Genomic DNA, 25,676 nt, shown 5'->3' on the forward strand with positions numbered 1-25,676 from the left:
GCATTTCTATTTTTATAAACAATGAACATATGCCCTTCACTTCCCATCCCCTCCCCAACCGCAGTCTAATAGTGTCCGCCGAGAGTCAAGGTTTATGCAATGCCTAAAATCCTCAGTTTGTGAGCATAGTGCCACATTGTAATCCGCTTGTAAACATTGCAATACCATACCCCATTCTTTTATAAATGCTGTTTGCGCACCCTGAATTGCATATGTCAGCCATTCCAAAGCAACAAAGTTCCATATTTTCAGAAACCAATCATGAACATGTGGGGTGTCTTTCTCCTTGCAGTGTTGGGCAATCACCACCAGAGCTGCCACACTCAAATTATTGTGCGCATTACGTCTGTTTTGGCCACTTGCTCTCCTCTGAGGAACCGATTCCCAACAAAATTGCTTCAGACTGCAAAGCTTTCTAAACAGTTCTTGGGTGTGCTTATTAATTGTTCCCCAATAGTTTGCCAATTTAGGACAGCTCAGCCACATATGCAACCAATTACCTTTACCTTTGCAATCCCTCCATATATCCGTACTTATTAATTTCATTTTATATAGTTTATATGGAGTATAATGCCATTGCAGCATAGCTTCATACCAGGATTCCCTGATCTGTAGAGAGCTTATTAACTTTGGTATTTCTTTCCATAATGTTTGCCATTCTTCAATAGGTATTGCTATTCCCAATGTTTGTTGCCAATTCTGAACATATTTCAGGCGGCCTTCTCGGCGCTCCTCTTGTAGCAATCGATAGAGGTTCAAAATGAGGGATTTCTCCGCTGGGTTCAAAATCAAGAACTTCTCGAATGCTGCTAACAGTCTAATGGCCGCAGCCCTATATGGAGGGGCTAGCAGCCAGTGTCGAACCTGAAAATATTGAAATCTTTACGATTTCTTACGGCCCACTCTTTTTTTTTTTACATTGATCAAACAATTTAAAGCCGTGCCCTGAAACATGACCCTAATTTATTAAATATTGATTCTTTCCATTTAATAAAGGAACTTTTTATCTAGTCCAGGTTTGAACTGCAGATTGTTAAAAATCTGCGAAAGGGGGAGGGATATTTTGTAACGTGACATTGAGTCGCCACCCTACCCCAAATCACTTCCACCAAATTAGTAATCTGTTTAGCATGCATATAATCTGGCCGATCCGGTTGGGAAGCCAAAGGAGTTACGCAATACTTGAACCGCAAATTGCCTGTTCCAACTTAGCCCAGAATTTTTCTGTCTTTGCCGAAACCCATTCTTTCAACTTTCTGAGGTGTACTTCCTGGGAGTATTTTTACAAAGTTCGGTAGTCCAAGACCCCCTCAAGTGTAGGCTTCATTAAGGTCTTCATGGCAACGCAAGAGGTTTTATTGTTCTAAATACATTTTGAAACCATACTTAGTAATTCCCGAAAAAAGGTATGCGGTACGTGTATAGAGAGAGCCTGAAAAAGATATAACAGCTTAGGGTGTATTGACATTTTTACTGTATTTATCTGCCCTAGCCACAAGATCGTTAATGGGCCCCACTGCAGCATTAAGCAGCGAAGTTCTGAGAGAACCGGGGGGAAATGTACTTTGTACATTGATTGTAGCGAGTTAGTTAGATAGATGCCCAATAATTAAATGTTATCTCCTGCCCATGCAAATTGTGTATTTTGAGAAACCTGGGCTATTAGGGAAGGTGCAAGGGATAAATTAAATATTTGAGATTTGGTATAGTTTATTTTGAGATCCACCACCTTACCGAATTCTTCAATATCCTGCGTAACCCCTAACAAAACTGGATTTGTTACTTTGATCAACATATCGTCGAAGTATGCCATTATCGTATGTTTGTCCCAAATGGTATCCCTTGTATTTTATCTGATTGTCGGATTCTTGTTAAGAAAGGTTCTAGGTCTATTGCATATAGAAGGGGGACAGTGGACATCCCTGTTTTGTACCACGGTGCAGCGCAATTGGGATAGTGAACAGACCATTTATAGCTAATCTAATCTTTGGGTCTTTATAGTTCACTTGTAGCCTACTCCTAAACGTAGGACCAAATCCCATAGCCTCTAAGGTTTGGAATAAAAACGACCACTCCACCCTATCAAATGCTTTTTATGCATCTAATGATAAGAAGAGCAGCACTGGCTGTCCTTGATGAGAAGAGCACTGGCTGTCCTTTCTTGCTTGTTTTTTCCATCAAATGACAAGCCCTTATGAAATTATCATGGGCTTGCTGATGTTTAATAAACCTAGACTGGTCAGGATGGATCAAGCTTGGCAAAATATCAATCTATTTGCCACTATTTTCGATTAGATTTTGGCATCAAGATTGATCAGGGCTATTTGTCAAATGATCCGCATGCCATGGGGTCTTTATTAGGTTTCGGAAAATAAGCATTTTAGCTTCCTCCATAGACTAAGTTAAATGACCGGTCTTTAAATGAACTATAAAGTCTTATCACTCTTGGGGCCAAAATGGAATGGTATGTTTTATAGAATGGAGCTGTATATCCTTCCGGGCCTGGGGCCTTATTCATGGGGAGATTCCGGATTACTACTTCAAGTGTTATCACTCGTTCCAATTGGTCTCGTACCTGAGATGTGATAACTGGAAGCTTGACTGAGCATAAATATGCTTTTTGAGTTGAGAAATTGTATTTATCTGAATCACAAAGTGTGGAATAAAAATCTACAAATAGTTTATGCTGTTACCATATCCCCGTTTTTGTCTTTCACTCCTAATATTGTTCGCGAGGCCTGGATCTGCCTTAATTGTCTGGCCAGCAACCAAACGGTTTTGTTCGTAGGTATATAATATTGTTTCGCATATAGTAGCCCTTTTTCAGCTTTCGATGTTAACAGTAGTTGTAACCCCCCCTAATATTCCTATGTCTTTTTAATAGCCGGTCCGCCCTAATTTTCCATCTTCTTCATGATTAGTGTCACTTCCATCTCCAGTTCGGACTCAATTGCCCTACGTTTTTTATGTCTAGCAGCCCCAGCTGAAATCAGTTCCCCACGAAACATAGCCTTAAAAGCATCCCATAAAGTGTCTTTCGATATCTTCCCGGTGTCATTTAACTCGAACAATTCTTCAATGTTGTTCCCCCCTACCCCTAATATATCCTTCTGAACAACAGAGTCCTGGAATAGTTCAGAAGGGCATACCCAAGACCATAACCCTGATGTCGTTGGAAGGAAAAGCTTCACTTCCAAAGAAGAGTGATCTGAAGTATCTCTATGTTTGAAATACTGCCCAACAACAAGGCTGAAGACCATACGTAATCAATATGTGTGAACGAGTTATGGACATGGGAATAGTATGTGTAACCGTTCTCTGTCCTCTTCAGAGTTGTCCATACATCTAAAACCGCTAACTGTTCTATTTTGTTACAGAGCCCTAGTGAGGAAGGAGGCTGCATATATCGTGTTCATGTTTCTATCCTTCATTGTGTCCCAAGCCAAGTTAAAATCCCCAAATATTAACTGTTCTCCTACCATAAATGTTTCCAACACCAGTAGCGTCTTCCTCAAAAAAAACTATCCTGGTCAGTATTTGGAGCATAGAGCGATGCCAAGGTTATCTTGGTCGATTCTATGTCAGCTGCCACAAAAAGGAATCTACCTTCACTATCCATTTTAGTGTTGATCATTTTAAAGTGTGTCCCCTGCCTAAAAACAATTAAAACCCCTGCCACTTTCTTCGACGCGTTAGCTTGCAGAATTATAGGATATTGTCGGATATGGAGACATGACTTATCTTGTTGTGTTATATGGGTTTCTTGCTAAATCAAAACCTTAGGCCAAGGCCATGTTAGAAGCCCCTAAAATTCTTTGCGTTTAACAGGGGTATTCAGACCCTGAACATTAAAAGATATACACTTGAATGCAATTACATTTTTAATAGTCTGTTTGTAACAAATGCCCTATCCCTTGATCTCGGACCAAACATATATTGCCATAAGTACCTGCGGCTGTCCCCCTCCGTACTCCCCTTACATAATCCCTCCCAACCCACAACAGTTACAACAGCTTGCCAACTAAACCCTTGCTCCCCCCCCCCGGGACCCTGGTGTGACACATTGTACCTAGAGTACCTACAACCATTACTTCTCCCACATGGATCACCACTTCCTCCAGGGTTCCCCATAAGGTATCCGAAAACCCTCCTCACCACCACTCCGTGGATTCCTAGTGGAACGTCCCATCCCTGAGCTTTCCATTTTGCAATATAAATGGCATCACACTAATAAAATTCCCCTCTTCATTGATCCAATAGTATCACTTTTTTTGCCCAGGTTGCGGGCCTTGCAGACGAGGATTCCAACAAGTCCAATCGGATCCCCTGACCCGCATTCTTCCTGGGTCACCTGTTCTCTAAGTCTTTGCATTGAATGTCAAGGTTTTGAGTCTTTCTGGCGAAGTGTTCAAGTAGCTCCCCCGATTGCCGGTTATCGCAAGTCAATTCTTGGATCGCTCTTTCATTGGCATCAATGCGTTCGCCCAAGTCGGATAGATCTTTCCTGAAGTCTGTAATTATTTGTTTAATCTCCGTTGTGAAAGTAGTGAACTGCGTTTGAAATGACACGTAAGCGTACTCTGGAAGTCCTGAAAACTCTTTGCAAAGTCCACCTTGGGAGTTGCCATCTCTGCTAAAGCGACGTCAGGTGAGTAGGATTGCTTGCCTGTTGAACCCGAGATTGGTCTGGCCCAAATGTTTTGTAGAGGACTGTCCTTATTTGCTTACATGTTGGCGAGCAACCAAAGAGGTTTTCTTTTTCGTTCCCGACATAAGGTGTTTGGCGCCCGCTAGGGTTCCCTTGATCTAAACAGTTAATGAGAAAACCAATCTGGCCTAGAAAGGGCAACTGGACTCCTGATTGTATGGTATTGATAGGCTATTAAGTTCTGCTGCCAGTCCTACCTTGCTTCTGTGGTGTTCATAGAAGTATGGTGAAGTGGCAATTAAAGCTCCTAATACATGCCTCTCTGATAAGTATTAGGGTCCTGTGAATAGAATATGTTGCTTATAGCCCCAATGACAAGTCCATGTTTCAAAGATCAGCAAGTAGGTACATCCGACAGCGCTATTTTAGCACAATATTTTGCTACATGTGATATGTCACTCCTTTACCAAGTAAGCAAGTATCAACCTCTATGATGTTTGCGCCTAGAGAGTTCTGTATACCACCCTATGTTTCCATGTCTATATTATGAAACACTAAAAGTTCTGGCGTGGTGTCTCAAATGAGTGGAGTTCACAGTGCACCGTTTTCTCTTCGATACCTAATCCCCCACACTAGTGTGAGAAGGGGGTTTAGATTCTATTAAAGCCAAGGAGGCGAATATTATGCATAACAATCTTTACTCTGACACCACAGCAGCAAAGAAGAAAAAACGTTTGCAATAAAAAAATGTTTATAACATAACTTAGAACAGATCCAACTATGTAATGGAAAACATCCCAATCCAAAAAGGAGAGCAGGTCATGCCCTTGGGGCAGCCAATGGGCTGAGAGCCAACCCCATAAAGGTCCATTCCTCTAACCCAAACTCCTCTTTCTGTCGCTGATCTTTCTTGGACGCCCACTGCTCAATCCGTCGCGTAGCACGAAGAGCGATGATTCAACTGAAAACAGGCGGACGTGAACTTTCCCATAATCTGAACTGGAAAAGATCTCCTTTTGACCAGGATCTCTCACCCGAAGGGTGCAAAATAATCAGAAAACCATTAAGGGTGGGCGGGAGGGATAATATTTGCCTCCTTGTCTTTAATAGAATCTAAACCCCCTTCTCACGCTATTGTGGGGGATTAGTTATTCTATGGCAAGACAGGAGGCTCCTATTATGTTAGTTCATAGCCCTTGCATCACATCAACAGCAACATGAGCAATACGCTTATGATAAAACATTTTGAAAGTTGACTCCCTTGATCAATCAGCTGCTTTAAGAATCTGCTCCAGACTGCCGCCGAGAAAAGCGGCTTTAGAGGCCATAGCGCCCCGAACCCGAACCGAATTGGGACCAAAGGAGGAAGTATCAATCCCTGCCTCACGCATAACCCACCTAATCTACCTGGCCAACGTGGAAGGAGACACTGGTTTATGGGGCTTCCTATAGGAAATCAGCAGCTGAGAGGTATTCGGAGGCCTAAGACTTTCAGTTTTCAACTCAAAACATTTCAAACATCTGATAACACATAATTTACTATCTTCTGGAAAGGCAGGATAGGATATTGAGGAAGTCATACATTTGGTTCTTTCGTGAAATTAAGAAAGTAACCCCTTGAGGGGTAAACGTCTTATTGTCCACATCTATCGCTCTGATATCAGATACTCTCTTAATGGACACCTGACATAACAATGTTGCCAGTTTGGAAAATAACTGCTGTAGGGACAGACCTTCATTAGGAGGCCAGGCTCGGAAAAGATCCAGCACCATATTAAAATCCCAAAGGACCGAATACTTCGGTTTTGGTGGGACCTTAATACGGATGGATTTAAGGACTCTACGCACCATGAAATGCATACCCACAGGTTCTCCTTTAACCAAAAGGTGTCCTGCTGAAATAGCAGATCTAAAATCATTAATAGTCCTATAGGCTTTACCCTCCTTAAACAATTCCACCAGGAAGTTAACCACTTCTACAGGAGGGGCAGAAACGGGATTGAGGTGTCTAACCACATCCCAGCTAACCCAGCGGTTCCATGCCGAAGAGTATCCCAACTTAGCAGAGGGGGCCCAGGAGTCCCTGATGACCGACACAGAATCCTGCGAAAGTCTTTGGAAGCACCAGGAAGAGCTGAAATCTTCCAAGCCATAAGGGAGAGATGCCCCTGAAGGACCAACTTGTGAGGGAGATCAACCCGGAAATATCAGCAACTGAGGATAGAGGGGAAGAAGCCGAGGAACGTCCACCGCCAACTCCAGAAGAGCTGGGAACCAAACTTGAGAAGGCCAAAAGGGGATAATTAGCACTTCCGTGGCTGCCTGCCTGCGAACTTGAACCAGCACCCTGGCTATCATAGCAAATGGAGGGAAGGCATACATCAACTGACCTGACCAATCCTGGAGGAACGCATCGGTAGCTAGAGCGCCAGGATCCGGTCTCCAACTGTAAAATTTGTGAACCTGACAATTTAGCCTCGAGACGAACAGAACCACTGCAAACGGACCCTACAGAGATTGAATCTTGGCAAACAGACTCCTGTCTAACATCCAGTCGCTTCTGTCCTGCAGATGCCTGGAGTTCCAGACTGCAACCTCGTTGCTGATCCCCGGGAGGTACTCCGCCTTTAACACAATATTCCGGTCGAGGCAAAAATGCCAAAACTACCTTGCCAGATCCGCTAGGACCTTGCACTTGGTACCTCCTAAATGATTGACGTATCTCACTACCGAGACATTGTCCATGCGGAGGAGGACACGACAATTCCCCTGATCCTTCAGAAGGCTTCGGACTGCAAAGGACCCAGCCAACGATTCCAGACAATTGATGTGCAGCTCTTTTTCTAACTCTGACCATTTCCGTCCTGTGGAAACCCGACCCAACCTGGCTCCCCAGACCCCTCTGCTGGCATCAGACTCTAGAATGACATCTGGAGAGGGACCAAAAATTGCTCTTCCATTCCAGGCATCCATGTGCCTGAGCCACCAAAGGAGCTCCAACCTGGCTTCTGGGGACAACATCACTACCTGAGAGTAAGGCAGACATCTGCGAAGATGCTTTGCCTTCAGACGTTGTAACGCTCTGTAATGCAGGGGGGCCGGAAAGATGGCCTAGACGCTGACAACATCCCCACAACTCTGGCCAATTGCCTGAGGGAGACTCTCCCTTTCCTGAGGACGTAGCGAATCTCCTTCCTGATCTTTGCAAGCCTGCTGTCCGGGAGAAGGAGGATGCAACGATTTGAATCTATATTGAAGCCCAGAAACTGGATATATTGCTTAGGCTTCAATATGGACTTTTTGACATTCAGTACAAAGCTCTGAAGAAGGGTCACTGTAAACTCCAGCTGAGCACATAAAGCCTGAGAGCTCTGGGCTAACAGGAGCATATTGTTGAGATATATTAAAATCCGAATCCCTGAGAGCCATCACCGGCTTCATCAACTTGGTGAAGCACCATGGAGCTGACGACAGACCGAAAGGAAGGGAGGCAAACTGCCAAACCCGACTCCCCCACTGAAACTGAAGAAACTCTTGGTGAGGAGGGAACACCGGAACCACTAGGTATGCATCCATGAGGTCCAACTTGACCATCCAGTCTTCCAGAAGAAGGGTGTCCCTGAGTAGATGAATCCCCTCCATCTTGAAATGGCGGTATACTACGAAAGAGTTGAGGGCCTTCAAGTTTATTACTGGGCGAAACCCCTGATCTGGTTTTGGAACTAGGAAGATGGTCCTCTGAAATTGAGAGGCCATGTAAGAGGCTGGGACTACCGCTCCCTTGGAAATGAGGTCCTTGACCTCCACATCTATCAGAGACTGCTTGACCTCGTCGGACACCAATGGGAGGGGGGGAAGAATTAGCAAGGAGGGGAGTAAAACTCTATGTGATATCCCTGAACTGTCTGCAACACCCAAGGATCCGAGGTGAGGGTCTTCCATTGCGGGAGGAACCTGCCAGTCTGTCCCTTAGACCTCTGTGGGAAAAAACTTTTAACACATGAGAAAGTACCTGATGTTCCGCTTGACCTCCCGGCACCTCTGCCGCGTCCTCTCCAATTGGTATTTTGCTGAGGGAAAAACTGGGTATTTGCTGCCAGAGCAGAGGAGGATTTAGGTGCGCCTCTGGACGCGTACTGGCGGGGACGGGAAGGGCCCTGGGAAAAACATCCGGAAGAGCGGGCTCTAACGCGCCCCGCCTTGGGGAAAACCTTGGGCGCAAAGACTTTCTTAATGTTAGTTTGAGCCTTATCCAGAGCTGTAAATGTATGCACATAAGCAGAGAGGTCTTTTAAAAACCGATCTCCAAGCAAATTTCCCTAAGCCGAAGGACTCCTTTCTGACATTTCCGCCAGTTTAGGATCCAGTCTCATAAGTAAGGACTTGCGCCTCTCTTTGGAGATAGAGGCATTCTCATTCCCGAGCAGGCATACCATCCTTTGGATCCACCCCCTTAAGACGTTAACGTCAACTGGGGTATTAGAGGATGCCGCCTCCTCTGCCAGTTCAAAAATTTGTGTCACTGGACCCAAGATGTCCAACAGCTTATCTTGGCAGCTACACCAAGCCTTGTCCACTCCTTTTTTTGGGATCTTTCCCCTTTCGAGAGAGAAAAACAGCCATAGACTGATCGATCTCAGGTGTACAAGCCACCTTGTCAGGAAGCACTGGTCTAGGGCATTCTGGCCTTAATTTTCTCCTGTCCCCCTTGGGCAGGGGACGTCTGATCCAAAACTCTAAGAACGAGGAAACTTCCTCAGAAGGATGCCACTCCGCCGACCTAGGGTGAAGGATGAGGGTAGGATCAAAAAACGGTACACCGTTGATATCCAGTACCGGCCCTTCTTGTGGGGGTACCGGGGGCACCTTCTTTTTGCGCCTTTTAGGAGGGGAATCTGAATCTTCAGAACTATCAGAGGTGGAAATAAAAATAGGGGGCGGAGCAGTGGGAAGCTGTGAGTGGGCTGGCCAAGGGGTCGAATAGAGGGGTTGCTGGGACTCCTCCCACCTGCTCTTTTGACCTCTTCTAGGGGAAGAAACCAGGGACGGGACAGGGGAAGGACTGAGTTGTCCTTGGATGTGCTTAGTTTTAATCTTGCATTTTTGTGGGTATTGGGCTTTGACAGAGGGCCCCGCTTCCTGGGAAGGGTGAAAATCTGCAATGCGATTAATCATCCTATCAAAAGCTGAAGCCAAAGTATTATTGAGGCCAGATAAAGCACAGTCCAATGAAGACTGGATCGCTTGTGTCACTGAAGGCTGGGCCTGAAGGGATTGGTCTCCCACACCCTCCCCCAACCTATCACTTTTCTTGGAAGTGCGCACCTGAGTGCTGGCATCTACAGAAGAGGGGACTATATTTTTCTCCATGACAGCACACCAAACCAATTTAAAGGCAGTATTGAATTAACAATAATCAAAACAACGTGTCAAACAGAGCTTTTAGCTCACACACCTTAACAAAATCGTCAAGCAGGCTTTGTCTAATTTGGATTGACAACAGTCAAAATAACGTGTCAAAGAGAGCTTCCAGCTCACACTTTAACCAAAATCCACCTAGTAGGCTTTCTTTAATTTACGCACCATAGCAGGGTGCCACACACTAGAGGCAACCTTGCCGTAGTGACAGGCCTTGCCTGTGTAACAACTGGCTCTTGCACGCGAGCAGCGTAGCAACAAAGAAAGAAAAACAAATATGAGGACTAAATACGCTTCCAATGCGTAGCTCGAGAAATGTACTTGATGGGCAGAAAAGTTTCTTGCCGACTCACATTTATTACCAAGTAGAAGGGATGGGAATAGGGAGGGGCGCGGCACTCCGTTCGCGTGTCTCCAAACACATAAAGTATATTTTATGGAGAAAACACGCGCCGCTGAAAGGGAAGCTTCACTACGCGCGCGTCGCCACCTGCTATTGGCTGAGGTAGGCAACGCGTGTCAGTGAATGAGCAACCTGAGATAAATGAAATAACCAGCGCTCACTGTCGTATGCGCAAGAGCACCGTGGCAACAATACGTTCTCAACCGAACGTAAAGACAATGTAGCACACAACAGTTTCATTAAGGAATATCACGTTCCAAAAAGAATGCTGCATAAAGCGGACTCTAAAACAAACCTATGCTGAACCAGGCATGTCACATTACAATAGGCAAGTATAAAATAGGCAACAAAGTAACACTACTCCATTCAACAGTCTAAGGAAAACTAGGAGGTGTGACTTAGCTGGGGCGTCAGCAGCAAAGAAAGAGGAGTTGGGGTTAGAGGAATGGACCTTTATGGGTTGGCTCTCAGCCCATTGGCTGCCCCAAGGGCATGACCTGCCCTCCATTTTGGATTGGGATGTTTTCCATTATATTGTTGGAACTGTTATAAGTTATGTCACAAAAAAATGTTTATTGCAAAAGTTTTTTCTTCTTTGCTGCTGTGGTGTCAGAGTAAAGATTGTTATGCATAATATAGCCTCCTGTCTTGCCATAGAATCTTAGGGCTGTCCACCCACTCTGCCCGTATGTTTGCCTTCTTAGTATTCCCCGATTCCACTCCAACACACTGAGCCTTTCATTAGGAAATACCCCCTAAGCTTCACAGTATGACAGTTGCAGAGCAGGCTTTTTATAACGCAGTTCTGGCAGATAAAGCGTTGCGAAAAACGTACTTAAGTTTGAGCTGTTGAGCTATATCTCTCGATGGGGCAGGAGCAGCAGGCTGTATCTGAGCGCGGAGCTATTCAGGTCTGTTGCTCATGTGGAGCTTGTATAAGGTTGAGCCTTAAGTTCTACAGGCGTTTCTGTGCTTTACCGTTCTAATACTTTCTCCCCTATTGTATCGCGCCACTTGCGCCCGCCCTTCGCCTTGTTGCTTTCGATTTCCTCAGGGGAACTTCAATGAGGGGATCTTGATACCAATATTCGGCCGATACATCTGCTTCCCTTCGGTCCCTTAGTGCTTTTATCGGGCGATTTTGTTTCAGGGACGCAACCCGTGCAGGCATAAAGAGAACACGTGCCGCGTGCCCGGACCTTCAAAAGCTCTTCTTCTAGTCTTCTATTAATGTCCCAACTTATAAGCACCCGGATCCAGGCTGCAGAGCGACCCGATCCTCGCCAACACATTTGTTTTGTTTTCCGAAGAGGGAAAATGCAATTTACTCCTCAGTGCACAGAAGCCATCTTGGAATCTCCACTGTGACTTTTAATGTGCATTTATGATCATTCTTGACACGCATCCTTGTCTCCTTTTGGTCTAACCATACAGTCCTCTGCTGGACTTGCCCCAGTGTATTGATGACTCTGCTGGACAGTTAAGATGTGGCAGCAACGAAACTCTGGTTAAGCCATTTCATGTTATTTGCCACACCCCCAACGTATTCATCGTTCCAAGAATTGATCCACCATCGCTCCTACATTCTACACATGCGGTATTGCTGCTGGGAATTTTTTACACTACCTTTTCATTCAACAGTTGCTGTTGTTAACCAGGAGTCCAGAATTGCGGTGTAGAATCCCACCTCTCTATGCAGAGGCGACTCTCCGATTTCTACATTCGAGGGATTTATTTGGGGCTGGGGGGAAGGCACGTGTTAGTCACCCGCACTAATATTCCAACTGCACCCTCTTCTGAACAACACAGTTAATAAAAACGACTTTATTTAGAATTGGTATTCGGCTGCTAAACTTTGGTGGGGGCGTCTCCCTAGTTGACATTCTGCATGCATGCACAGCATTGCCATAGAAAGGGAGCAGGAGTCAGAGTCTTGCCGGGCTTGTTTCAGATGGGAAGATGGCTGCCTCATCTCCTCTTTTAAGGCGGAATGAGGGTGCAGATATGGCAAATAAAACAAAACTGGGAACCACTTGAGGATTCTTTTAGGTAGGCCACAGATATTCTCCCTTTTTTCACTTCCTAAAACTGCAGATTAGATAACAAACATTTGGATTAATGCACAGATCGTTGTATATTCTTCCCAAGTTGCAATAAATTTAATTGTTGGGTAATACTGCCTGTGCATTGAGGTTGTAATTGTATATGTGCACTAAATATTCTAATTCGGCTAAATATTCACGTTTGTTTTATGCTATGTTGCTGACTTTTTACCCTGCACCGCTACCACTTGCATGGTCTCCATGCGCTCTGGAGGTTCTAAAGGTGGGTGGGTTTCGTTAATGGAGAGATGGGAAAAATGCAAGATCGCTTTGCTGCTGTGTTGATGCCTGCAGTTCGGAAGGGATAATGGGAGCCTCAGGCCGAAGCGCTTTTGTGTGCCGATGGGAGCATCATGTGCGCATGGTGCTAGAGGTGCATGTCACGACCCTCCCCCAAAACCCCTCTGGCAAGCCCATTGGCCAGGTGGAGTCAGGACTCGGGACTCTAGAGCCTGACATCCTCTTCACAAGCCCTCATGGGGCCTGTCCTGGTGCCTATGACGCCAGGCTCATACACCATGAAAAACAATGTTCTTGGGAACTACTTTATTGTATTGTCAGCCAACATGGAGGCATCCACATAGCTTGGTTCCTAAGAACCAAGCTATGCGGTCTAGTGTTTTGGGTGTGGCAGCCTAGGGACTACTTTACCTGGACTATTTTGTTGGTACTATTTAAAACACACCCGAGCAAGACAACACGCTTCGCGTTACTTTGCAGCTTGCAACGTGACGCTCACCGTGTCCAGCTATTCCCTCGAACCTCAGAGAAGCAGAACCTGCAAGGAGACAAAAGGAACATCATTAGCAGCAGCATCTTACCTGCATTCTTCATCTCTAAACACTCGCAGCTACTGAGAACAGCTTCCTCGGATCTGCACGCCTCCCAGACAGAACGACCTAAAAGAGGAAGATAGAGGCAACATTAAAGAAAGAAGTAGAGACATTTACAAATTACGAACTGCTCAAAAGGCTTACCTGGCTGGTTGCCTCTCGGCTGGCACCACTCCGGACATTCCACTCGCGCTGAAGAACACCGCGACCTACAAGGTTAGCAAAGGCAAGACTTCGCAGCGCTGCGCATAGTGCTTACTTACCGTATCATAGCGCTCTTAATGCGCCATCATTTACCAGTGGGGCTCAACCAAGCCAGTTCGACGCGCTGAAGCTCCGCAGACCTAAGGGAGAAAAAAGAGACATTTTAAACAAAGAAAGGCATGCAGGATAGCAACAAAACTAAAGAACAGCAATAAGACCGACCTGAACAATATCAAACGGGCCGGCGTCAGTGAAGTAACTGGACTGCACTCGCCCATGAAAGACAACGCGCCCCTGCAAACAAGGCAGGACGGAGAGCACGCCTAATTCTACCACAAGGTGAGGAGAAGGCGCCAGAGGGACTGAAATCATACGGGGGTGGAGGGAGGATACTTACCCCAGTCGGTCAGTCTTGAACACAGTCCTCCTGTATTTTCAGGCAGAACCTTCTCCGCAGACCACATCAGGCAAAGTTGAGAAGCATACCAGCGTGTAACACGGCTGGGTGGCGTCCCTGTGGATACCAGGTGAGCGTAACAGTGCACTCATCGGTTGCTCTGTAGGGATGGAATTTAAATTGCTGCGTGTTGCTGTTGGTCTGGGCATTGTGTGTTTGGGTGTGAAGCAGTGTGTTCTTGTTGAGGCAAATCATCATGAATTCTGCGATTTATGTCATTCAAGTATTGGTCCATGGGTGTACTTCGTTTTCAAGGTGTGTGATTGGTGGGTTTCCCAGGAGTGTGATTGATTTCTTGCCATGGTGTGCTATTGTGACAATGTCACCTTGTCTCGGGAGGATATAACTCAGGGGCAATGTGCTTGCCTTGGAAGCAAGACGACATGCAAAAATACAGGTTCGATCCCCGGGTCCGCGCTTAGAAACCTCTGGGTATTAAGCGCGTAATAAATAACCTAGCATATCACCTGTGGAGGACAGGAAAGGCCAAGCTTTAGTTAAGTTTTGTTGTATATTTAGTTACTTAAAGCCCTGTGATGTATGGACAAGCTAGACAGGTTCATGGCCATCCCAGAAAATAGGACACCCAAGAGGCCAAGGGAGGTACCCCAGGAAGGGCCAAGGGCTAAATACCCGAAGCACTTTAACCCCCTACAGGAAGACATGGACTCTTACGACCTCACTGAAGAGGATTCTCACTTCCAGGAAGAGGATGAGTTTGTGTATAATGAAGACCAACAAGAGGAAGAAAGTTTTCATGAAGGTGAAGAGGGCTACGAGGAGGACCCAGGTGAAGGTGGCTCACAGCCCTGGCAGTCACCATCAGGGTCTACAGACCCCGACACTATAGACATTTCTTCTCCTCAGACCACACTGGTCGGGAACCCATCTCCAGTAGACGATCAGCCCACCTTCAATGCGCTACTGAGGAAGGCAGCAGCGCATTTTGAAGTTGAAACTGGGGAGGTCACCCCAGATACTGATTTCGTCAAAAGGATTATTAAGGAAAAACCTCCCACTAGTCAAACTATTCCTATCCTCGCCTCGGTTAAGAGACGACTCACCCCATCGCTGTCCACCCCCGCGCTGTTAAGAGGGGTTAATCCAAGAATCGAGAAATTGTTCGCACCCTCTCAGACAGACCCATTATATATCAGGGGTCACTCAGTCCCGGACTCCTTAGTGGTTACTAACACAAGGAAGAGGGCTGGGGTTCCACTGTCAACCAGCGAGGCACCCCCAGACAAAGAAGGGGAAAAAACATTATGCCTTGGGCAAAAGAATTTCCGCCTCGGCAGCGTTTTCAATTAGGATTGCCAATAATAATACATTGTTGGCAAGCTATGCGGATGCTCAATGGGGAAAGATTAAGCAGGACATCGAAAAAGCCCCTGAACCTCTAAGAACACGCTTATTGGCTACAGTTACAGAAGGAGCTCTGGTCAACCAGAGCATCATTAAGAACACTCTTGATGCGGCAGAAACTGCTGGCTGTTCTTTGGTGCAGGGAATTCTGCTGAAGCGTCACGTCTGGCTTCGCAATTCCGGTTTCAAGGCAGAAACGCAGGCGTCACTCATTAATAAGCCAATAGAAGAGTCAAATCTCTTTGGAAGGGCAGTGGACGATGCACTGGAAAATGCGAAGAAAGAATTCGACACCATAAGGACCTTAGACCAAATCTCATAGCCTCCAAACAGGCGGGGATTTGGGAACAAGCGCTTTTTTCGTGGCCAAAGCCAACAGCAGCAACAGCATTACACTGCAGGCAACTGGCTCTCTAATCAGGGTACCAGTAACCAGTATAACCAAAGAGGACAACGCCGTGGCAAGGGCAGAGGCCGGGGCTCCAGCCCCAGAGGCACCCTGGCAAGTAACACCAAATAACCCGAAGGTTCGGGTCCCCTCCCATGCGTCTCTGGTTGGGGGCCGGATAACATCGTTCCTTTCAGCATGGGAGGGAATAACATCAGACTGGTGGGTTTTGTCAACCGTAGCCCAAGGGTACTGTATAGAGTTCAATCGGTCCCCCACCTACAGACCTCCAAGGGGACGACGCCTGTCACCAGAACACCTCGTCATCCTCCTGCAAGAAGTACAACAGCTGCTACAGAAAGGAGCAATAGAGGTCATGCCCCTATCTCAGGTAATGGAAGGTATTTATTCAGTGTACTACCTTGTACCCAAAAAGGACCTAACCATGCGCCCTGTACTAGATCTGCGCCCAGCAAACAAGTTTGTAAAACCACAAACATTTCGTATGGCAACATTACAGGAAGTAATTCCCCTGCTATCTCAGGGGGACTACATGACAACACTAGACATGAAAGATGCATACTTTCATATTTTGATGTTGCCAGCGCACAGAAAATACCTCAGGTTCATGATAGAGGGCAAACACTACCAGTTCAGAGTGCTACCCTTCGGCATAGCGTCTGCACCGAGGGTATTCACGAAGGTACTGGCAGTGGCAGCGGCCCACCTGTGCAGGTTGTCCATACCGGTATACCCTTACCTCTACGATTGGCTCGTAACAGGGGAGTCCTACGAGACATGCTTCTCAAACACCCAGAAGACAGTAGACCCTTTTGTTTCAACTGGGCTTCTCCATCAACGAGAAGAAGTCCAGCTTAGACCCCAGCCAAATCAAACAATTCCTAGGGGCTCTAATTCGAACAAAGGACGGCCTCGTCTTCCCCTCCAACGAGAGGGTCCAAAATATGCTGTTTCAAATCCCTCAATATGTGGCCGGTCGAGAGTTGACGGTACGCAAAGCAATGCGCTTGCTAGGAATGATGGCGTCATGTATTTATTTGGTACCTCACGCGGGCCTGCGCATGCGCCCAATGCAAGAGTGGCTCAACAGCCAGTGGTGTCAGGCCAGCGGACAATGGGACGATCTAGTGGTGGTCTCGCAGGCCTTGGTTCTCTCGCTACGGTGGTGGTCGAAGGAAAACCTGGTAATAGGGAAACCATTCGCCACCCCCGCAGTGGAAGCCACTCTAACCACAGACGCATCCCTCACAGGATGGGGGGCTCACCTATCCCATCAGACTGCTCACGGAGTCTGGCCTCCAAGCGTAGCATCCAAACACATAAACTTATTAGAGCTACTTGCAGTGTTCAAGGCACTAAAAGCCTTCCAGACACACCTACAAGGGAAGACAGTGATGGTCCTCACGGACAGAACCACAGCCATGTACTACCTCAACAAGCAAGGGGGCACTCACTCTCCAGGACTGTCCAGGCTGTCCCAGAACATCTGGAAGTGGGCTCTCAGACACAACATGTTCCTATTGTCACAACATGTACCAGGGGAACTCAATCTGCTAGCAGACGAACTCAGCAGAGACTTCCCTCTGCCCTCAGAGTACGAATGGCGGTTACACGAAGACATCGTCTTCGACGTCTTCACACAATGGGGCTTCCCAGAAATAGACTCTGGAGAACTCACAATGCCTAGATTACGCCTCCAGATACCCACAGAACCGCTCCCAAGGGGAACGGTCTCTGGATACCATGGTCAGGGAAATTTGTTTACGCTTTTCCCCCGACTCCTCTGCTGAACAAGATAGTGCACAAGATGCACCAGGAAGCAGTCACCATGATACTGATAGCCCCGATGTGGGCCCGCCAACCATGGTTTGCGCACCTCATGGAGATGTCTCTGTCCCCACCAGTGAGAACTGCCCTGCCCGTACAACTTGCTGTCACAGGACAAGAGCAAGACACTACACCCATGCCCACAGAACATGAACTTAGCAGCCTGGCTCCTGAGGTCATAGAATTTGGCCATTTACAACTCCCTCAGAGATGCATGGATATTCTCAAAGAAGCTAGAAAACCCAACACTTGCCACTGCTATTCTAGCAAGTGGAAGAGATTTGTCATCTGGTGTAGAGGTAAGAGCATCAACCCAGTCCACTGCTCTCCCACACAAATGATCCTGTACCTGACCCATTTACTGGACTCGGGTCTAGTGTTCAATTCTATTAAAGTCCATCTAGCTGCACTTTCTGCATACACCACCTTAACTTAAGGTGTCATGGTGGAAAGTCCCAGTTATCAAAGCCTTCATGGAGGGGATAAAGAGAATACACCCTCAGATAGCAAACCCAGCTCCCGGCTGGGACCTTAATGGGGTACTTACCAGGCTCATGGGCTCACCCTTTGTACCCATGCACAAGGCAACTCTTAAGGACCTTACCCTTAAGACTGCTTTCCTAATAGCTATCGCCTCCATTAGGAGAGTAAGTGAACTACAGGCTCTTTCTATTCTAGACCCCTTCGTAACAGTTCACAAAGATAAGGTGGTTCTACGCACACATCCAAGGTTTGCAACGAAATTCATATCGAAATTCCATGTCAACCAGTCAATAGAACTACCAACGTTCTTTCAAAACCCTTCCAATTTGGGAGAAAAAAGCCTGCATACACTCGATGTGCGCAGAGCTGTTATGTTTTATATGGAAAGAACTAGGCCACTGAGAAAGTCTAATCAGTTCTTTGTCTTGGTGGCAGCAGGAAGAGAAGGAGATGCAGTCTCAAAGTCCACTATATCTAGATGGATTGTTCAATGCATCTCTCTCCCTTACACTCTTGCTAAGAGAGAACTACCCTTCAAGCCAAGAGCACACTCTACTCGAGGCACTGGGGCATCCATAGCATTCATTGCAAACGTTCCCCTTGAGTCCATTTGCAAAGCGGCAACCTGGAGTTCTGTACACACCTTTACAAAACACTACTGTCTAGATGCTCACTCTAGATCGGATTCCCAGGTGGGACAAGCAGAATTAAGACATCTTTTCTCTACTGTTCCTTCTCACAACCCACCTTCAACTCCGGGTACTGCTCGCTAGTCTGTGCACAGCATGTAATTCTAAGCAGATTAACAAACATCAGAAGACAATGCATTACTTACCGTAAAAGCATTTCTGATGGTTGTATCTGCTTAGATTCACATGCGCCCACCCTTCCTCCCCGCTCGGATGGAAGGAACATAGACATCTTTCTACATCTCTCTCTCTTTTCTGTACTCACTCACGTATAGAAGGCTCCCTCAGGGCAGAAAAAATACAAACAGTGGCTTGTGGAATCTGCTTAGATCACATGCTGTGCATAGGCCGACATCTAGTGGAAGCTGCAGAGTATTACAGTTTGTTTTTCGAAACTCGAAAATGGGCGTCGACACAGGCGTGCCAGTAATACTATCCCTAGTGTGACGTCCACCGTACCCAAGATCCCTCACGCGTCTTGGATCCTCAGATTGTTTTTTTCCGCCATACTGGTCGGAAGCATCTTGCGGAGTCCCCTGGCCTTAGCCATACTTTTGCTAATTATAGAAGTTTAAAATTATTTACTGACATCCTTCCCCACCCCAACGTCGACACTCGACGACGGCTGGAGAAGACATCGACCGTCGGCTGCTGCATGACGGATCTGGGCCTCGGAAGGCCGCTGGCCTCGGCCCGGGCCTAGTAGGCCGCTGGCCTCGGCCCTGCAAGTAGGGAGAGTGGGGGGTGGTACATACTCTTCACTCTTGGTATATAGGTACACCTTATATATTTCCTACACTTACCAGCCCGCTGCCTCAAGGTGCGTATGGAGGGTACCCCTTTCCAATTCTGCCCCAAGTGCAACCGCAAATACCCTTGGGTCGACAGGCACGCCACGTGCAATCTCTGCTTGCCGAGGGACCAGCCCGAAGCGAACTGCAGAGCGTGTAGTAGGTTTAAGCCTAAGACACTTAAGGACCGTTCGACAAAGCGTTGGGCCCACCACGCCAGGCAGGCGGCCATGGCAGCGGAGGGCGCCTTCAGCGATGGCAGCGACGCCGTACTTTCGGACGGCGAGGGCATTACGGCGTCGAAAGACTGCCGAGCGCAGGTCCCCGACCTCGGAAGGTTGTCCGGCAGGGCGGCTATGGGAAAGACCCCCGGCGACGCAAGCGCTACACACCCTACACACACTAAGCACACTAAGTCCAACCGAACCTCGACGACGTCGACTTCTCGGAAAGAGGCACAAATAGAACGGTCCGACTCTGTGTCCTCTGGGCGCTCTCGATCGAGATCGCCTCATGACGCAAGGCAATCATCCACTCTTGCCAAGAGTTCCTCGCTCCCTAGATTAACAGAAGTTCGATCGTCGGAAGACGAAGACGACTTCCACCCCCAGGCCGCGCTCCAGGAGACCGAGGCCGCAGTTAACACCAGCGAGGCCCCACGCTTGAAACAAGATACCTCTCCAGACCCTCGACGCCAGGCGTCGAAAGTCTCTGGGGCCTCCAAGGGGCAGGGAAAACATTTTTCCACGCACGGGGAGGGGGGGAAACAGCGGAAAGCACAGCCTTCCACTCCTGTAAGACCATCCTTCCACCCTAAGCAGACAGACAAACATAAATCTACTGGGACATCAACTTCCAGCAAAGGTACCCTTGATAAGTCCTCTAAGTTGCCTACTAAAGTCATACCCTGTTCCAAAGAATGGTCCAGTGAAGACATAGACAGGGTCATGTCAAGGATGTCTTCCTTAGCTGATTTTTATGACAAAAACCCAGAACATTTCCTTTCGTATGACCCTCAAGGGGCCACACCCTCAGGCTCCTCTGACCCTATCCCCCTAAGTAAGAAGGCCCGGTTCGAAAGACCTGAACCCTTCGAGGTGCAGCCTTTCTCTACTCCATACTCTACTCCACACCCCAGATACCAAGGACAGCCTTTCCCTGAAGGGGACCAGGAGTTTACAATTATGGAGGAACAAACCGGGACTGAATACTATGCGGATGATGAGGACCTGGAGGAGGTAGAAGATGAACAGGAAATTTACAGAGTAGATTCCCCGGTAGAGAGCGAAGCCCCAGTTACCGACTCGCCAGTTGATAACCAGCCCCTCCTTAATGAAGTTCTCGCTCGCGCAGCAGAACATTTTCACATCGACACCCACGGTGTACAAGAGGAAAGGGACTTCGCAGAAGAGTTGGTGGGAGAGAGGAGGCCGGTCGCTCAGACCATCCCTATCCTTAAATCCATCCAACGGAGAATAGATCCATCCCTGGTGAACCCTAACCTCACCAGAGCCGTCAACCCCAGAGTCGAAAAACTTTTTCGGGCAGCCCAGTCTGACCCTCTTTATATAAGAGGACATCTTAAACCAGACTCCCTAGTGGTTACCAACACTCGGAAGAGGGCTGGGACACCCTTATCGTCGTCAGAAGCTCCTCCCGACAAGGAGAGCAAAAGACTGTACGGGTTTGGCAGGAAGGTAGCCTCAACGTCCGCCTACCAAGCAAGGATTGCAAACTCCACCACCCTGTTGGCTAGTTACAACTGCCATCAATGGGAAGAGGTCGCGGCGCTCATAGCCTCTGCTCCTGAACCGTTAAAGGGCCAGTTGGCTCGGATCTCGGCAGAAGGGAGAGCCGTGTCTGGTTGCATATTAAAAGCAACTTTCGACGCTGCGGACAACGCAGGAAGATTGATAGCAGAAGGTACTGTTATCAAAAGACATGCGTGGTTACGGCAGTCGGGGTTCAAAACAGAAACCCAGGCTTCATTAATAGACAAGCCGGTGGAACCCGATCTATTGTTTGGGAAAGCGGTCGAAGACGCACTTAAAAATGCCAAGGACGAGTACGAGACTCTCAAATCCCTTGGCCAGCTTACCAACAAACCCCCTAACCAGAGGGGGAACAGTATTTTTCGTCGCCCACGCGGCCAAACTTCACAAAGAGGCAACTATGCCCAAGGACAGGGTACACAATGGAACAACAACCAGCAGTCTACCCAGAGTTACGGCAGGGGTAACAAGAGAGGTCGTGGAAGAGGCAGAGGCAGCCCCAACAAGGGAGGTGGCACGCCTCCACCAAAGCAGTGACGCTCAGTTCAGGGTCCCTTCTCACGCAACCCCAGTAGGGGGACGCATTTCCAACTTCACCCAGGCTTGGGAAGGGATCACCTCAGACAGATGGGTGCTGTCAACAGTGTCCACAGGATATTGTATAGAATTACTGCAGCGTCCCCGGAACCACCCTCCACGACAAAGAATACACTCCTTAGAACATCAGAAGATCCTTCTCGAGGAGATCGCCATTCTGCTAGAAAAGGACGCGATAGAACTCGTCCCAGGACACCAGGTAAACAAGGGTATCTATTCAACTTACTTCCTTGTGCCAAAGAAAGATTTGACAATGCGCCCAGTATTGGACTTACGGCCTGCCAACAAGTATGTCAAGCCCCAAAAATTCCGTATGACCACGCTACAAGAGGTAATCCCCCTCCTAAAAAGGGGGGATTACATGGCAACCTTGGATATGAAAGATGCTTATTTTCATATTTCCATGCTCCCAGCGCACAGAAAATACTTGCGCTTCAAAGTGGACAGTCGCCACTACCAATTCAAGGTACTGCCCTTCGGGATAGCTTCAGCACCAAGGGTATTCACCAAGGTACTGGCGGTGGCGGCTGCACACCTACGCAGGGAGGCAATCCCAGTTTACCCTTATCTGGACGACTGGCTCATAACGGGGGAAACCCCAGGAATTTGCAGGTCAAACATTCAGAGGACTATCGACCTCCTCCACGAATTAGGCTTCTCTATCAACGAGAAGAAGTCAAGTCTAGTGGCAAGCACCTCAAAACAGTTCCTAGGAGCAATCCTAGATACTCAAAAAGGGTTGACCTTCCCTTCGGAAGAGAGAATTCGGAATATACTACTGCAAATTCCACATTATCAGTCAGGTCAACAAATAACGGTACGCAAAGCAATGCGGTTACTGGGCATGATGGCGTCATGCATTTACCTGGTCCCCCACGCGCGTCTGCGCATGCGTCCCATGCAGGAATGGTTGGCGAAACAGTGGTCTCAGGCAAGTGGTCAGTGGGACGATCTAGTGGTCGTTTCGCCAACACTTGTACAGAGCTTACACTGGTGGACAAGAGAGAATCTCGCAAGGGGAAAACCCTTTTACGATCCCGAAGTACAGGCAGTGGTGACTACAGATGCATGCCTGACTGGGTGGGGAACTCACCATCTCCACCACACAGCTCAGGGTCTCTGGTCTCACTCAGTAGCCAAGAACCACATCAACCTGCTAGAGCTTCTGGCAGTATTCCGAGCGCTTCGGGCGTTCGAGCCCCATCTGCTAAACTTGTCGGTGCAGATCCGGACGGACAGCATGACAGCCATGTTCTATCTGAACAAACAAGGAGGGACTCGTTCGCCAAATCTGTCCAAGCTTGCCCAGAAAATCTGGATATGGGCACTCAGACGGAACATCTTCCTGTCATCACAACATGTTCCAGGGGAGCTCAATTCCCTAGCGGATGCCCTAAGCAGAGACTCCCTCCCAGAAGAACACGAATGGGTCCTTCACAGAGATATCGTAGAAGATCTCTTCTCTCAGTGGGGTTTCCCCACTATAGACCTATTCGCCACAAGCGAAAACAAACAATGCCCAGGATTTGCATCCAGGTTCCCCCAGCCAGACTCCCAAGGGAACGCCCTGTGGATGAACTGGTCAGGGATGTTTGCGTACGCTTTTCCACCAACTCCTCTCATCAGGAAGGTAGTGTACAAGATGAACAAGGAATCGATGACGCTCATCCTAGTTGCTCCCATGTGGGCGAGACAACCATGGTTTCCACACCTACGCAGGATGGCGGTGTGCGAGCCCATCAAACTCCCAGCCTGGTACAACCTACTGTCCCAGCAACAAGGTCAAACAGTGCACCAGGAACCCAACTCAATGAACCTGGCAGCATGGCTCCTGAGGTCATAGAGTTTGGCCATCTCAATTTACCACAGAGGTGTATGGACATCCTAAAAGAATCCAGGAAACCAAACACAAGGCACTGTTACTTTGACAAGTGGAAGAGATTCGTTATTTGGTGCCAGAATAAACAAATCAACCCAGTTGATTGCACTCCTTCCAACGTTGTAACATACATGCTCCACCTGCTGGACGCAGGTTTGGTTTTTAACTCTCTGAAAGTACACCTGGCAGCCCTCTCGGCTTACACCACATCCCATAACAAAGTATCGTGGTGGAAAGTACCAGTAGTTAAAGCCTTCATGGAAGGAGTAAAGAGACTTCACCCTCCTATTTCGAACCCACCGCCAGGATGGGACCTCAATGTGGTGCTAGCTAAGCTCATGGCCCCCCCTTTCGAACCCATGCATAAAAGTAGTCTCAAACACCTGACTTATAAAACGGCCTTCTTAGTAGCCATTACCTCTATAAGAAGGGTCAGTGAAATTCAGGCTCTGTCAGTGCAGGATCCTTTCTTTACTATCCACAAAGACAAACTGGTTTTACGCACACACCCTAGGTTCTCACCTAAATTTATATCTAAATTCCATGTAAACCAGTCCATCGAGCTTCCGGCTTTCTTCCAGAACCCGCAAAGCTCAGCTGAGGTGAAACTACACACCCTTGATGTGCGTAGGGCGGTCCTCTACTATGTAAATAAAACCAGACCGCTAAGGAAAACAGATCAACTGTTTGTCTCCGTAGCTACAGGCAGAGAGGGGGATCGCGTCTCTAAAGGCGCGATCTCGAAGTGGATTATCAACTGTATACAACTGTGTTACTCTCTTTCTGAAAGAACTCTGCCTTTTACGCCAAGGGCCCATTCTACTAGAGGCATTGGGGCCACTCTGGCTTTCATTGCAAATGTTCCCCTCGACACCATTTGCAAAGCAGCTACTTGGAGCTCTATTCACACTTTTACTCAGCATTACTGCATTGACACTCATTCCAAGACAGATACACAAGTGGGACAAGCGGTTCTAAGACACCTGTTTGCTCATGACCCTTCTCACATCCCACCTCCTTCTTCGGGTACTGCTCGCTAATCTATGCACAGCATGTGATCTAAGCAGATTCCACAAGCCTCAGAAGGGATACATTACTCACCGTAATCGTATTTCTGATGCTTGTATCTGCTTAGATTCACATGCGACCCACCCTTCCTCCCCTCCGAGAGAAGGCGCATGATTGCTTGTAGTCTTACCTTTCTGTCTATCTGCTTGGATTATCTGTACTCACGCTACTCCTCATGCTTCCTCATGTCAGAAAAAATACAATCTGAGGATCCAAGACGCGTGAGGGATCTTGGGTACGGTGGACGTCACACTAGGGATAGTATTACTGGCACGCCTGTGTCGACGCCCATTTTCGAGTTTCGAAAAACAAACTGTAATACTCCGCAGCTTCCACTAGATGTCGGCCTATGCACAGCATGTGAATCTAAGCAGATACAAGCATCAGAAATATGATTACGGTGAGTAATGTATCCCATATATATATATATATAATATATAATATATATATATAATATATATATATATTATATATGTGTATATTACATTGCCACTGTAGTGGCCATGTAGTTATGGTTAAGTTGGTGTTTCCATAGGAAGAACACTTTTTGGGCGGCTTATAACTTCGCTCCCCCTGGACAAATCCTCACCAAACTTTGCAGAAGAAGTATATGGCCCACTCTGAATTTTTTTGCAAAGTTTGGTGAGGATTCGTCCAGGGGGGGAAAGTTATAGGGGGGGTCCCAAAACTTTTTTTTTTCCCATAGACTGAATGGGAAAAAACTTTGCGCA

The 25,676-nt window shown here is 47.4% G+C and overlaps 1 protein-coding gene across 1 annotated transcript in view; it reads left to right on the top strand.

The window, feature by feature from the left end:
* LOC138491940 (uncharacterized) overlaps nt 1-25,676 on the top strand; it is a 381,176-nt gene that overhangs the window by 51,879 nt on the left and 303,621 nt on the right. The window lies entirely within an intron of this gene.

This window comes from Ambystoma mexicanum, chromosome 10 (assembly GCF_040938575.1).
Source record: "Ambystoma mexicanum isolate Mex_15411 chromosome 10, UKY_AmexF1_1, whole genome shotgun sequence".
NCBI lineage: Eukaryota > Metazoa > Chordata > Amphibia > Caudata > Ambystomatidae > Ambystoma > Ambystoma mexicanum.